Genomic DNA, 16,578 nt, shown 5'->3' with positions numbered 1-16,578 from the left:
GGAGGTCTATGTGAAACAGCCCAAAGGATTTGAGGACCCGAAGTTCCCAGAGCATGTCTATAAACTCAGGAAAGCTCTATATGGGCTTAAACAAGCTCCTAGAGCATGGTATGACAGGTTAACCTCCTTCCTTCTTGCAAATGGGTTTGCCAGAGGTACTGCTGATAACACTCTTTTTATTAAGCTCTTGCAACCAGGTATTTTTGTAGCTCAAATTTATGTTGATGACATCATTTTTGGGTCTACTTGTGAAAAGGAAGTTGTCAAATTTGTTGATCTCATGACTAGTGAATTCGAAATGAGTCTTATAGGGGATCTGAGTTTCTTTTTAGGTTTACAGATCAAGCAAACTGATCAAGGTATTTTTATCTCACAATCCAAATATGTTAGAAAAATGCTTGAGAAGTTTGGCTTAGAACACACTAAACATGCCCCTACCCCTTTAAGTACTACTACCAAACTTAGCAGAGACGAGTCTGGTGAGTCTGTTGATCCCACCCTATATAGAGGAATGATAGGTAGTCTTCTATATTTGACAGCCAGTAGACCTGACATTTGCTTTAGTGTAGGCTTGTGTGCTCGTTATCAAGCTAATCCCAAACAGTCTCATCTGTCTGCTGTCAACCGTATATTTAAATACCTATCTGGAACTTCAGAGTTTGGCTTGTGGTACTCCAGAGATACCAACATGTCTATTGTTGGATACAGTGACTCCGATTGGGCTGGGAGCTTAGATGATAGGAAAAGTACGTCGGGAGGGTGTTTTTACTTGGGAAATAACCTTGTGTCATGGTTAAGCAAAAAACAAAACTCCATTTCCCTCTCCACTGCAGAAGCTGAGTATATCGCAGCTGGAAGCTGTTGTACTCAACTGATCTGGCTTAATAAAATGGTTACTGATTATGGGTTTCCACAGAACTCATTGGTCCTATATTGTGATAGTACAAGTGCCATTAACATTTCCAAAAACCCAGTTCAGCACTCACGTACAAAACATATAGACATACGTTATCATTTCATTCGACATATGGTTGAATCTAAATTGTTGACTATTACTCATGTGTCTACAGGTGCTCAACTTGCTGATTTATTCACCAAGGCTCTGGATGCTCACACCTTTGCTCATCTTCGCAACTCCATTGGAGTTTGCACTATCTGATCTTGTGGAAGTTGCATCTTACATGAGTCAACAACCTCTGGCTATGGTAAGTTGGTCAATATTCTAAGTCTAGGGAGTTCACATGGTGTTTGGATTATTAATTGGCTGTGTCTAGGGAAGAATCATTCACTACCCCAGTTGCAAAGGCTACCTTTCTTGGATGAAATGGGAAGAGCTATCCTTGTACCTTTGAGTGCCTAGGAAAGTTTGCTCCTTTTCGAGTCACTCTCAGAGAAAAATTTAAAGGATGACGGCTACATCTCCCTGAAAGAGTGAAAGCCTCAACTGGTTGGCAAAACCCAGAGAGTGTGTGTCTATCAATCATTAGAAAAAGGGAAAGAATTTTTTTTAAAAAAAAAAACAAACAAAAAACTGGGGACAGTCATCTCTCTTCTCTTTTGAGTGTCTTATTTGAGATGAGTGAAGTGCCTTGATCAACTTCTTAGTGCTTCACATGAGGTCACTACACACACAAATGGTAGTTGGGTGATTCATCCTTGCTCATATGTCAATTGTTATCCTCTCATGCATATGATATTGATCCCTGTTGTTCTCAAATCTTATTGACTAACTTACCTGTGCTCTAAGTGCTGTTGTCCTGTGTAGGTGTCCTTCTACAGATTGTCTCTCAAAGCATTGGTGTTTGTTTCTGAAGAGCTATATTTTTTTAAAAAAAAAAATTGAGTGTCTGTTTTCACATGTGGTAATTTTCACAATTTTTTTTCTCTAAGTCGTTTTTTTTGGTACGTATTGCCTATCTCGAGTTGGGCTGTTGTTTTTTTGTTCTTTTGTTAATGGGCTTGGGCTTCATTCTATATAATGATCAGGGCAGTTTGGTCTTTTTCCATAAATGGTAATAAATATCTGTTTTTACCATCATTTGCTTTCACCAAACTTGTCAACTCAAACTATTCATCTTCTTAAGCTCAGTTCAACTTCTCTGTGGATTTTACTGTTTCTGGGGTGTCTTGGCTGTGCAACAATGGGCAAAAAGGCAGGGCGTCTCGTGAAAACGTCTGCGTTAACTGGCGATGGCTCGTCGTCTCTCTCACCACCGGTGCAACCACACTCGTCTCCCACTAGGTCAGAATCGCCTCCATGCACACCAATCCCAGGTAAGCCTTCTTCCTCTGTAAGTCTTCCGAGAAGGTTTACTAGGTCAATGTCAATTCCATTTGCCTCGACTAAGGCTCCACCCTCATCCACCACTTCCCCCATGCCCCCCACTGAGTCTGACTCGTCTCCGCCCCCTCTGCCAAAGTCTCACCCAAAAAGGAAACATGTTTCCTCTGATGCTACTCCTTCGTCAGTGCCTAAGAAATTCAAAATTCCTGAACCTAGTGTGTCTGAGCAAAATCTATCCAATGCACCATTTTACTCTAATGATAAACTGCTTAGATTTCAAGAAAATGTATGTCGTCGCCCATTGTGGCCTGAATACCGTGTTAAGCTCAAGCATTTTCCTAGAATTAAGGAGTTAATTGAGTCTCGTGGGTGGTCATTGTCTGTTACTCATCTCCAACCCCCAAATGAGAATCTGGTGAGAGAGTTTTAGGCCAACCTTGATGAAAGCATTCTAAATAGGAAGAGTCAGTTCCTTTATCTAGCTTATATTAGAGGTAATAGGTTTCAGTTTGCTCCTTCCACCATTAGTTGTGTCCTGAAAATCAAAACCATCACCCATCCCACATTTAATGATGAATATAAACCAGAGTTTAAGGTTGTAGGAGCTGAGATTACTGGCAATCCTAATTTTGTATGGAATGGGAAGGAGTTACCTGTCACGGTTCTCTCCGAATTTTACAGAGTCCTCCATAAAATAGCTATGTCCAACTGGTGGGCTAATTCACATATCTCCACGATCAATTACAACACAGCTCGATTTTTGTATGCCTTGGGAACTGGTGTGAGTATTGATCTCCCAACTCTTATGTATGATCGGATTATGAGCTCTGCCTCTGCCAAGAGTATCAAACATACTCTGCCTTATCCCAGCTTGATCAACAGAATAGTTAAACGGGGTTCTCCAGTTGTGTATGAACAAGATAAAATCCTGCCTGTCCCATCCATTGGTAAATCCTTCAATCCAGTGCATAGCAAACCACTTCCCTTATCAGTAATGGATGTCTCTGCTGTTGGGGCATCACTTATGGAAGATTTACCATCTGCATCAACTGGTCCGTCCTCCTCTCGCGATGGTGTTGCTTCAACTCCTTGGCAATCTCAATTGCTCACCACAGTTACTGATCTGGCCACCTCCTATGCTCGTGATCAACTCAGGCAACGTCGCTTTGAAAAATCGGTCATTGATGTTCTCACTGCTATGGCCAATGTCCTCAAGGAATCTGAAGCTTCTCCAGCTGCTCACTCTCAGGGGATTGTGTCTAGCTCTTCTGCAGATGAATCTGACCAGCCTCAGCCTGCTCCTGGTCTCTCTCCATCTCCTGCAGCCATAGACCCATCTGCTGGTCAAAGTCAGCCTCAGATGTCTGCAGCCACTCATGTCCCTTTATCTGCTGATGTTCAAGGTGCTCAGGGTATTTCTTCATCAGCTGGCATTGACAAAGAGATTGATTCATGGTTTCAACAAGGCGAGGATATTGGGACTGGTATTCAGGGGGAGTCGTCACACACTGCTGTAGTCCAGGGGGAGCCCTCAAATGTGGCAGCTGTTCAGGGGGAGACTTCCAATGTGGCTCCGGTCTCTGCTCCAGATGGTGGTGATTCAAGGATTCTTGGTGCTCCTCTGGTCTCGTATTCCAGCAGTGATTGATTATGATCATCGAGGGGGAGTTATTTTACCTTTTGAATATAAACTTTGTTCTTACCTTTTGATATAAACTTTGTACACAGTTTTTTTTTGGGGTTGTGTTAATATTGTGGATACTGGCTGTGTTTTAGTATTGCATATGTCTAAAACTGTTGATGATTTCAATGTGGTTTGTCGTTGATCATAATTTGCCAAGGGGGAGATTGTAAGTGTCATGTTTTGTGTGGCAAATTAGATATTGCTTTTGTTCAGCATTTGTTGTCTCTAACATCTGTTCTGTAGTTAGTTGCATCTGTTTTTGCTAATATCATTTTAGTGCCATGTCAGCTTTCTGCTAGTTTGTTAGGGGGTGCCAGCTGTACTTTGCTGGTTGGTTAGTTAGTCTGGTTTATTATCTTTAGTATATAAATTCGATCAGAACCGTTGTACTAACTAACTCTCTTCTGTTAGAATCTTCTTCTTGATTCTTGCTCTGCTAGGGCAACATTTTTTCTGTTTTTTGTTCTTGTTTGTGCAGATTGAAGTTCGAGAGATCTTCCTGAGGTTGAAGATGAAGTTCAATTCTGCTTGATCTGAAGGGAGTTCAGATTCTTTGCTGAAGGTAGTTCAGCTGTGTGTTTCTTGTGTTTGAGATCTAAATGTGTTTAGATCTCAAAGCTTGAGGTTGTTCAAGCATTAGGTAACTTTGTATAAAAGTCAATTTAGATTACATTGTTTTATTTGAAGAATCAGAACTGGTTATTGTAATTGAATTGATTGTTTAGTGAAAGTTACTGTACCCGGTTCAAGGGAACCCAAGCACTACTCGGTTGGAATGCGTTTCCAATGCAGAGGAAGCTTGTAAATTCTGTGTTCATTGTTTTTAATTTCTAATTCATAACATAGATTTAATCTGCTAAGAATCATCAATACGAACTGGTAGTAATTAGGACTTTCACTATTGATTCTATCTGGTAAAAGAATACTTTTTATGAATTAAATAAAACAATTCAGAAAATTAAAACTAACAAAAGGAAGATTAATCAAGATAAGAAAATAGGGAGACGAATCCTGTTGTTAAGTTACCAATGTTAATGTTTAAATGCTATCCTTCTCTTGAAGTGAATGACAGATTATGAATTAACCTAGCTCTTTTCAGATCTTCTAGGTTCTAAATCTCATGCTCTCTAATTAATCTCTCAATTAAACTAACATGAAATCAGCATTAAGCAATAATCTAAATGTCACAAAGGCTATGTAAATACTTTCGTTTCACATCAAAACCTAGACTATCCAATTTTAGCATTCTCAATTCTCACTTTTCAGATTTTGAATTGAGATCATAAAACATGTAAAAGGTGATCAATCTTGCACATGGAAATTAAACACAAATATGAATAGTATTCACAATCAAGATGGAGGAATGGCAATTAATCATTAACTAGGAAAAACTTAAACAACATTCATCATTCTCCCTAAATAGGAGTTTAGTTCAAAACATCCATAATCAAATCCATAATTAACATTGAAATAGAAAAGAACATAGAAAAATTAAAGAGAAGAGAAAGAACTAGTTGAAGCAATTGATCCGGGTCGCCACAAGCCGCTCTTCTAGCCTCCTCCTTTGTTTCTAGGGTTCCAATTCTGAATATCCCCTAATTTTCACGAACCCTTGCTATTTAAACCAATTCTCATCTTTAAAATTCGTGAAATTACGAAATTGCCCAAAAATCCCGTCAAAAGGGTCCCCGTCCCGACTGGCAAAGCCCCCGTCGCGACGGGAGTTCAGCATCGAATTTTTGAAACTTTCTGTCAGTTCCCGTCGCGACTGGCAAATTCCCCGTCGCGACGGGAATAGGCAGCAACACCAATTTTGGTTTTTTTCTTCTCGATTCTTTCACCGTTTTTCCTCAATTCTTGTACATACTTTCTTTAAATGCCCGAGGACCTGAAACAAAAGAATCAAGCGTAATATAGCCCTAAAACTAGAAACAAAGAGTGAAAACTAACCGAAATATGACCCGAATCTTAGACTAATTTTAGCCTAACAAACCCTAGCTTAGAGAGAGAAGAGAGAAGAAAATCCTAGGGACAGAAAGAAGTTTTTACCGACATTGCGTTTTATTTTTTACATTATAGTCAGGATTTAGTTTTTATTAGGTAAATAGATAGAACCAACTTGTTTTTAAGGAAGATTCTTAAAAAGCTCATGGTGGATCTAGAAGAATTAAATGTGCACTTGAGAAAGCCAAAAATAAGAAAAAGATTGTTAAAGAAGATTCTTCGACACAAGGTTTAGAAAAAGACATAAGGTAATATTAACTTGATAGTTATTAATGACGAAAAAGACACCTTTTGCTGACGAAATTTATCCTCATGAAAATCTATTTTTCTTGTAGTGTGATGTGCTATAGGAATTTCATGAACAAAAAGCAAATGATCAAATCAATAATGAAAGTAGAATACCATTTTCAACAAATATAGCTCCTACATCAGAAAGAAGTATTTATATTGTCACATTTATCATTTATTCTATGCTCTACTTATCAAACTTATTTTCTAAACTAATGTATCTAAAATCTTAATTTCAGATTCTACCATATATTCATAATTATGATGGTCATAAAGATTTAAATAGAATACAAGTATGGTTGAACTATTGCAACAAGTACTTACGACCAGTAGGGTTCCTGCTATAAGCTAAGCATCATCAAGATCAAAGATAACTTGAGCAATGTTCTCACAAGAATCAGCACGACTTACGACTCTGCAGCGTGATTTACGATTATGAAGGATAGATTGCTTAGTATCTTTATACTTGAGTGATACCTAACTCATAACAGTAATATCTATTAAGTATGACCCATAATGCACACTATCACTATCTCAGAAATCTCTTAAAGAAAATTTAAAAGAACATTTTGAGAGAAGAACACTAGAAATTTATTTAGTAGAAAGTTTTCTGATGTCCTTACAATGAAAAGGATGGCTCTATATATAGCCATTTACATGAAGTACAATACAAAATAGGAAACTTCCTAGAAATTTCCTACAAGCAAACAAACACACAAAAGGACACTCTGACAACAAAAGGACAAACCAACAAAATGACAAGCGGAGAAAAAGACAGTCTGACAACAAATGGACAAACTGACTAACTGACAAACATAGAAAATGCCAAACGATAAGAAAAAATTCCTACAAACATCATGACTATAACGAATTTTTCCACTTATTGCTATCTTACACAAATAGGAGATATGGAATTCTTTCGTTCTTCTTATTAGCGGTCGATAATTGGCTCGTGATCAGCATTGTAGTCTGAGTCATAATTGGGGTCTTCTTGAAGTGGGTGCCAACCTGATGGTTCATCTTCTTCATCACTTCCAGCTGGTGGACATGCATCATAATCAGAATAGACGATCTCCCATTCCAATCCATTGTACTGAAAGAGATAGGGATCCTGGTTGATTTCTTGGTCCATGTATGGATCTTGTGAATCTTCAATCTTCTCCACCGATGATGAATTCAACTCAGACTCCCTTTGTGCATTCGAACAATGGAGTGATTCAGACACTCCAGAATGCTATCAAATGTCCACTATTCACACAATGCAGCCATCCCCTGTCCTCACTGTGCGAGTTCTTCCAACAAAATATGCCAAGCCGATAAAAGTGGCCGGATTCTTTGACACGGGAGCATCATACACAATAATGAACCCTGATATTCTTCCGAAAGAATATTGGAAGAAAGAGAAACAATACTTCCATGCTGCAAATGGAGGTATTTTTTGCACAGAACTCATCAGCAAACCGATTCGATTGCAGTTCTTCCCAGGGTGTTCTGTTACTCACAGAGTCATTGGATCAAAATTGCCCGGAAAAGACCTAATTGTTGGATTCGATCTTTATACAAAGAAGAAGGGTTTGCGTATTCTCCCTAGTGGACTTGGTTACAAACGACATTTTGCTCCATGGGAAACAATACCAAACTATTTCTTAATACCCCATGACCCATTTCATCAGATAAGGAAAGAGCTCATCGAAGTCTCATGTGCCAATAATCATGCAGAATTCCTGAAGAAATGTGACCATCCTCTTTGGAAAAATCAACAGTTCTTCATAAGCCTTCCTTTTAAGCTTAATGAAGATATCAACCCTACAAAGGCTAGTCACCCAGGCATGAATCCAGAACACCAACATATGGCGTCCAATGAGTGCAAAGAGCTAGAGCAGCAGGGTTTAATAGAGTCAACTTCCTCTCCATGGGCATGTCATGCATTTTATGTCAATAATCGATCAGAGCAAGCTCGAGGAAAGCAAAGGTTGGTCATAAATTACAAGCCCCTGAATGAGTTCTTAGCAGATGATAAATTCCCAATACCAAATAAGAATTCATTGTTTGCCAGTTTATCCAAAGCCCATATTTTTTCAAAATTTGACCTAAAAGCAGGATTTTGGCAATTAGGCATCAAACCAGATGATCGACCCAAAACAGCCTTTTGCATTCCAAATAATCATTTCCAGTGGACCGTCCTACCCTTCGGGCTCAAAACTGCCCCTTCCCTATTCCAAAAGGCTATGACCAAAATATATGGCCCAATATTGGAAAAGGCTCTCATCTATATTGACGATATTTTGCTCTTTTCTCCTGATGCAAAAGCCCATCAAGCGTTATTGGCCCAGTTTGCTTCTATCACTAGAGCCCATGGTATCATGTTGTCTGAAAAGAAAATGATTATTGGACAGACGCAAACAAATATCTTGGGATGAAATTATCCAAAGGACAATATGAAGCCCAACCACATATGCCCATGAACTACTCAAATTCCCAGATGAAAATCTCACAAAAGTTCAGGTGCAACAATTCTTGGGCATCATCAATTACTTACGAGACTTTGTTCCCCGACTATCTGTACTGACAAGGCCACTCAGCGATATGCTCAAAAAGAATAGTCCAGAATGGTCACATGACCAAACGGTGGCAGTCAAAAAACTGAAAGAAATCATGCAAAATTTACCACCTCTACAGATTCCTTCTGACGGAAAACGTGTTCTTCAAACAGACGCTAGTGACCGACATTGGGGTGCTGTCCTTCTAGAGCAAGATGAACAAGGAAAAAGACGAATATGTGGACACAAGAGTGGACACTTCAAAGATTCCCAACTCCATTATCATTCAACGCTCAAAGAACTGATTGCAATCAAGATGGGAATAACAAAATTTGAGTTCCACCTCATCGGCCATCATTTTTTAGTGGAAACCGATTTTGCTGCATCAAAGGGAATGATAGGCCTAAAAAAGAATAGACGATCTCCCATTCCAATCCATTGTACTGAAAGAGATAGGGATCTTGGTTGATTTAAATAGAATACTGTAATTTTTTATTTCAAGCTATATATCAAATCTTACTAGATTTTAAAGATTTAATATGGCAATAATTTTCAAAACCCACCTCAGTGATGATTAACTTTTTTACATTTTGATATATTGTTTGAGATTTTATGTTAATAATCTTAGAAAAGTACTTTTTGATTTATGATTCTGCTAAGGCTATGAACCTTTTGTAAAGTTTTCATTGATAAGATTTTGGCCAGTATTTGTTTAATATAAATTATTCTATATTTTTGTCAGTTTAGCTATTGATTATTAACTTTTTTACTTTGCCTACGAAGAAGATTCTTTATTTTGTGTTTGTTATCCTTGTTGAAACTTTCTTTTGTTTTAGGCTCCTCCCTTTTAGGTTGGTTCAATAAAATTTTAGAACTCTCGATATAACAGATTTTTGTTGGTTCATAATCTCAAAAGTGTACAAGCTAAAGTAGTTTTTAATTTATTTATTTATTTTTTCTGGACTAAAGTTAAAGTCTAGTATTTATATATATTAATTGTAGGAGTGTACGTCGGTCAGTCAGTTTGGTCGATTTATGCTACATTTTATTCAACCTAATATAAAGACTGGATTACAAAAATCTAAATGCAACCCGTCCAATTAAGAAAAAAGAAAATAATAATGAAATTGATCGGTTTGGTCAGGTTAACCCATCCAAACCGACCACTAACATTTTTTTTTAATTTTTGTATTTTTACATTCAATTATTATATTTTAATTAATTGTAATAATGAGATAAATATTATAAATTGAATTTAAAGTTCAAATAAACCACCATAAAAAAACATATTAGTTTTAACATTATATTTTTTAAATAGTCATATAAAGTATATGATATATAAATATATATAATAAAAATATATATATATATATATTCAAAAAAATTATTCTTAATTGGGTTGGTCGAATTAGTTTGGATTGATTAGATGGGTTGGTATTATTTTCAACCCGGCCAATATAAAAATTAGTCGAGTTATACTTTCGTCGAGTTTTTCTGTTTATATTTTTCATCAGGTTATCTCAATTTAATTTATGGGTACGTGGATTATTTAAGTTGGACAGTTTACAAAAATTTATCTATATATAACTAACATTGTAATTTGAAAGAGACTAAAGAGAGATGGTGTTAAATGCACATTTATATCCTACAGAGAGATAATTAATTGCAAAAAAAAAAAAGACTACAAAGATAACATTGTCCTATTTGATTAGAGAAAAGATAATCAATTGCAAAGAAGTCCTTTATGCATTAACAATGGTGTTAGAGTCTATAAATTAACACTATAAAAAATCATACTAAAAACAAAACTTGTGACTAAAAGTAAAATTATTGTGACTAATTATAAATCATCATTCTTATATTGTGACTAAAAAGTCCATGGCTAAAAGTATTAGTCACAAAAATTACAATTTGTAATTAAATGTGGTTTTAGTCACAATACTTATTGTGACTAAAACTAAATTAGTGACAACTTGTAACTAAATACTATGTTTTACTCACAAGTAACTTTTTGTTGTGACTATAAAAATCATATTTAATCATAAAAAATTTATGTTATAACAAAACAATTATCACTAAAAGTAGCTATTTTTTTGTAGTGTAATAGAAAATTTGCTAAATTTAATGCACATGTGGTATTTTAATTTAATGCACTATGTTTTCTTTTAGTTGTTTTATATTGTGATTGAAATTTGTTTGTCTATGTAATGTTAAGTTAAATATATTATTAATCACCAGTGTTGAATGTTGTAAATAAAAAACTATTTTATTCACATCAAAAAGTTACCATATTATTAAACATATTATTTAGATTCACTAGTAATAATATACTACTTATTATACAAAAAAAAACAATTTAAATAATTATAAAAATAACATTAATATACTAAAAATAATACAAACACATATTATAAAATATAAAATGTTAATAAAAAGATAACTTATATATTAAGCGGATTCCCATTAAGGCGGGAAATGTCATCTTTGTCACTGTCCTATTGAATATTCAGGGACAAAAAATAATATTCATTCCTGCCTTACTACAAAAGAAAAAGATACATTTACTGACAATCTTTTAATCACAACGAACTAAATGTGACTTTTAGTAACAACTAAAAGTTACTTGTGACTAAAACATAGTATTTAGATACAAATTGTCATTAATTTAGTTTTAGTCACAACAAGTATTGTGACTAAAAACACATTTAGTCATAACAAATTATAATTTTTATGACTAATACCTTCTTTAGTCACAGACCTTTTAATCACAATATAGGAATATCAGTTTATAATTAGTCACAATTTTTTAACTTTTAGTCATAAGTTTTATTGTGACTAAAAGTAAGATTTTTTGTAGTGCTTGTTTCATTTAGACTAGGAATTCCCGCCCCATTAGAGGTAGGTCCCCGTGGAGCAGGGCCAACCTTGAATTAATTTGGGCATTAGAAAAAATAATTTTTTGCGAGTCCTTTTTATAACAATAAATGGAATTTTTCAAAATTATTAAAAAAATTATGTATATTTATTAAAAGTTTTTTTTTTTATTTGGGCCCTTAATAGAAGTGGATCCTAAGCATGAGCTTAGCCCGCCTCAATCTAGAACCGGCCCTACCGCGAAGCGCCTATATGCATCCCTTCACATATCATTATGTCCCATCTATGTATAATCTTAAAAATCTAGCATGAATTTAAGATATACATATATATTTAGATATTCTAACACAATGAAAAATTTGGCATCTGGAGCTAGCAGTGGAGAATCGCTCAAAGATACTATTATAGTATTTAGTATTTTTTTCGGTGGTATATCGTTATTAGTATAGTTAAGTATCAGGTCTAATATAGTTTAAGAAAATAACTTTTAAAAAATATCACTAACTAATCATAGGACGCTACCTAAAAAAAATGTTGGACACCACTAAAATTTTTGAGAAATGCTAAAAGACATCAGTGGTATCTAGCACCCTCCTATGTGTGAGTATCGTTATTGGTCCAACTACGTATTGGGTCTCATATAGTTTAATATAATAACTTTTAGGGAGTATCGCTAGTCAATCGCAACGCGACATGTCAAGAAAGTAATAGGCACCACTAATGCTCAAAATTTTTAATTATATAATTGGACTTTAGTTAATGTTAGGGACCACATGTTGTGGGACGGTAGTTGTTAGTCTCCATAACACCACACCAAACTCCATAATAAAGGAATAAATGAGAAGCCAAATTGTTGGGAAAAGAACAAACAAAGATTCAAAGAATCATGAAACACAATTAAGGCCACTCAACTCAAGCACAAAGTTGTAAGAGAAGAAAGGCAGTGAAAGAAACTAGCTAGGGTTGAGTTGAGAGAAACACAGTAGAATATATACACTTTGAAGATTATATCCGCAGGTTTGTTTACCATTTTTTTTTTCTGATAATTATGAAATTGAATTTTTAATTATAAAATCTTTCATAAAACTCAACTCTCTTAAAGTATGTCTTCAAATAGTTATTTTTTATGGGTTCTTTCTTATATGTTATTTTAGACATATAGGTTATTGTTTGAGATTTCAGTCATAATTGGTTTTTTGCCATAAAATTCACATCAATAAGGCAATTAACATTATTGTATACATTAAATAATTTTTTTTACCAAGTACTCAAAATAATAACATAATAATTATTCTTCTCAAAAAAAAAAAAACATAATAATGCTAATTAAAAATATAAGTAGTGAAAGTATAATTGAGTAGATTTATTCTTTTTTTTTTCTTTTGGATGGAAGACTAGTGTTGATGTATTTGAGAAGCAAAAAGACAAACAAATAAATAAATAAATACACTACAGAAGAGACAGACCAAGGGTAATTCTATATTACTATTACTGTACAAAACAAACCCTAAGAGTTCATACTTTCTAATGTTTTGATAATATAGAAAATGTAAGAGAACCTACCGAGAGGGTGTAAATATTGGATTAAAATTATTAATATGGGCTCCTTTGTATAAGTATGAAAAATATAGATTGAAAGAATATTTTTGTTGATTCAAAGAGAATAACATAAATAACGAAAGTGTACCTTAATACATAGATAGTGATGATCTTAATTCATTTTCTAGAGTTGAACTTTGTGGTCATTTTGAGTAATGATCTTCCTAGAAAACATGACTTAGGATTTTTTAATTTTCTCTCTTGATGGGGGAAGATGTGAACATAATACTCTTGTTTCTTGGAGACAACTACTATTATAATTTAATAGGTTATTAATTTTAGTATTTTTAATTGAGCCCTTCAATAAATTAAAAATATCTTTTAAGGTATCTACACACTACAAAAAAATTTACTTTTAGTCACAACAAAAATTTGAGACTAAAAGTAAGAAAGTTGTGACTAATTATAAATTATCATTTCTATGTTGTGACTAAAAGGTCCGTGACTAAAAGTATTAGTTACAAAAATTACAATTTGTTGTGACTAAATGTGTTTTTAGTCACAATATTTATTGTGACTAAAACTAAATTAGTGACAACTTGTAGCTAAATACTTTGTTTTAGTCACAATTAAGTTTTTATTGTGATCAAAAGTCACATTTAGTCACAAAAAAATTATATGGTGACTAAAAAGTTGTCGCTAAAAGTAGCAATTTTTTGTAGTAACACATTTAGCCCATAATACTTTAATACCCAATGATCCATAATTACTAAAATGACCAATTTATTTAGGTCAAACTTCAAATAGCAATACATCAATACATATAAGCTCAATAGCTCATATTGAAGATTTTAATCCAGCAGTAAAGAGAATGACAAACAAGCATAACTGAAGATCCTTGTTTTTATAATACTTTTCATGTTTTTTAGAAAAATCATACACTTTTTTTATTCTTTTAAAAAATAATAATAAAGAAAAACTATTTTTTTAGTAATTGCAACAGGTAACAACGTTATTCTTTAAGAAACATAAATACTTTTTTAATAATTTATTTTCATAAATATTTTGTACATGAATATATGAATATATTAATATTATATATTTGAAATGAATAAAATATATTAAAATAAAAAAAAAAAAGTTGATGATATATTTAAAGAAACTGATCTATAGTGAGTAGAATAGTTGTTGAGAGTGCTCCAACACTCTCATTAACCACTTAACAATTTTTTATATTATTTATTTAATTAATTAATGTATGAGATTAAATATATTAAATTGCATCAATAATACACCTTAATTTAGATCTAATTGTGACACATTGGAAATTTTGGCCTTTATTTAGATGTAATCCTAACACACTTGAAATTTTGGCATAAGGAGCCGGGATGGAGTCTTTAATTAATTAATTAATAATTATAATAGGACTTTAATTAATGTTAAAGTACATGTGAGAATGCAAAAAGAAAAAACAAAGGTCAAAGAAAAATAAAATTAACACTAGTCAAGCACAATCTTATTTTGAAAGAGTGAAAAAAAAGACTCGCTAGGGTTAAGACTAAGAGATCATCTGGGAGAGAAGTACATGAATATGTGGAAAAATTAATTATAATTAATGTGCAGAATTAAATCAACTAAAATTTAATTAACAAATAATTAATAATGACAAGATTAATAATCCACAAACAATAATCGAAGATAAAAAATAAGAATGAACGGAGTAATTAAAATCAGAAATAATAGAAGCAATAAAATAATAAAATCAACACTAAGAAATATGCTAATTTGAGTCTTATAGATTGATGTGATTTATGACTCTACTCTATTTTTGGAACACCAACAAAACTTATTTATTGATTGAACAAGGCAGGGTACAATACAGTTGAGATCGATTCTGTGTTGGATTCTCTCAAAGTGTTTATCTCTCACACTCTTACCCAAGAATCTTCTTCATCTACAGAAGATTTTTTATACAAAACCCAAACCCAATCTCTCTCTTTTCTCAGTAACTCTCTTTACCTCCCAATCTTTTCCTACTCAATCTAAAAAATTGCCTCTCAAAACTCGTCTGAACTTCTTGTACTAAAAAGATAAGTGTTGTTGGTATCTATAGGTTTAGGATGTAGATCCTAAATTCAATGGTTGTAAGTGCTAAGTTGTTAAAATAGTTACAACATAACAAACTTAACAAACTCCTCGTAACAGAATCTCCATGTCAGCTTAAGTTAAAGAGATTCTGAATGAAACATACGCTTATTGGAAAAATATCCATAACTCCATTCCATGAGGGAATAACTAGTCATCTAAAACTCATTGCCAGAGGAAGACTAGCTTTCCTAAAGACTCTTTCTCAGTGGACACAATAGACATCTGAGAATATCCTTTCGGATGGAGAAGTTAAACTTCCAAGAACGCCCTTCCGGATGTCATTTAACTTTCCATAATCAGAACAATTTTTAGAGGTCTTTTTATTTGAAGGAACTATACCACAAAATATTTTTTTCTTTTTTTCTATTATGAAATTAATTTTCATTTGTTAGCAGGAAGAAAATGTTAAAATATTTATACAAGTATGAGCATTGTAATCACTACAATCAAATAATTATCCAATAATGCTCATAAAACTATCCAAGATTCAAGCATTTATTTAGAGCATTAATAAGTTAAGCAAACATACCTCCCATACTGTTATCCCATTACATTGAGCCATTACAAAATATCTAAATCCAAACACACTAACAAGATGAAGTTTGAGTGCAATATGCTAGAGAGTAGAGAAGAGATAATTGTGGAGCAACCCACTTAGTGTCTTCCAATAGTTGATACATATGCATCCTTAATATATATATATATATGTATATATGTATATAAAATACACATCTAACCCTAAAAGGGTTATGTATCTTATTGGGCTAATAAGGATCAATTGATGGTAGATTATAACTCAATGGACCAATTATAGTCATATAGGTGCTCTCATGTGCCTCTAAAATAATTAATAGTTAGTAATCATCCCAATATGGTTATTAATAAAAATTGGACACATGGTTAATGATTGTGATTATGATATTATATTAGTCCACAAATAAATAATTCTAACATTCTGCCACTTGGTCAATATGATCAACCACCACAACATTATCTATCACACATAAGGTACCCAAATAAATCGTACATAATATCATAATCACAATCATTAACATACAACGTACCATGTCAAGAAGTGTGTGATTCCTTCTTTCAGCAATTTCGTTTTACTGGGGGTGCTCTTGGCATTGTATATCTTGCATCAATACCACATTCCTGTAAGTATTTGGCAAAAGGCTCGGAGTTCTTTCCAGTTTTATCATAATACCCATAATACT

This window comes from Cannabis sativa, chromosome 9 (assembly GCF_029168945.1).
Source record: "Cannabis sativa cultivar Pink pepper isolate KNU-18-1 chromosome 9, ASM2916894v1, whole genome shotgun sequence".
Taxonomy (NCBI): domain Eukaryota; kingdom Viridiplantae; phylum Streptophyta; class Magnoliopsida; order Rosales; family Cannabaceae; genus Cannabis; species Cannabis sativa.
This window is presented reverse-complemented; position numbering follows the sequence as displayed.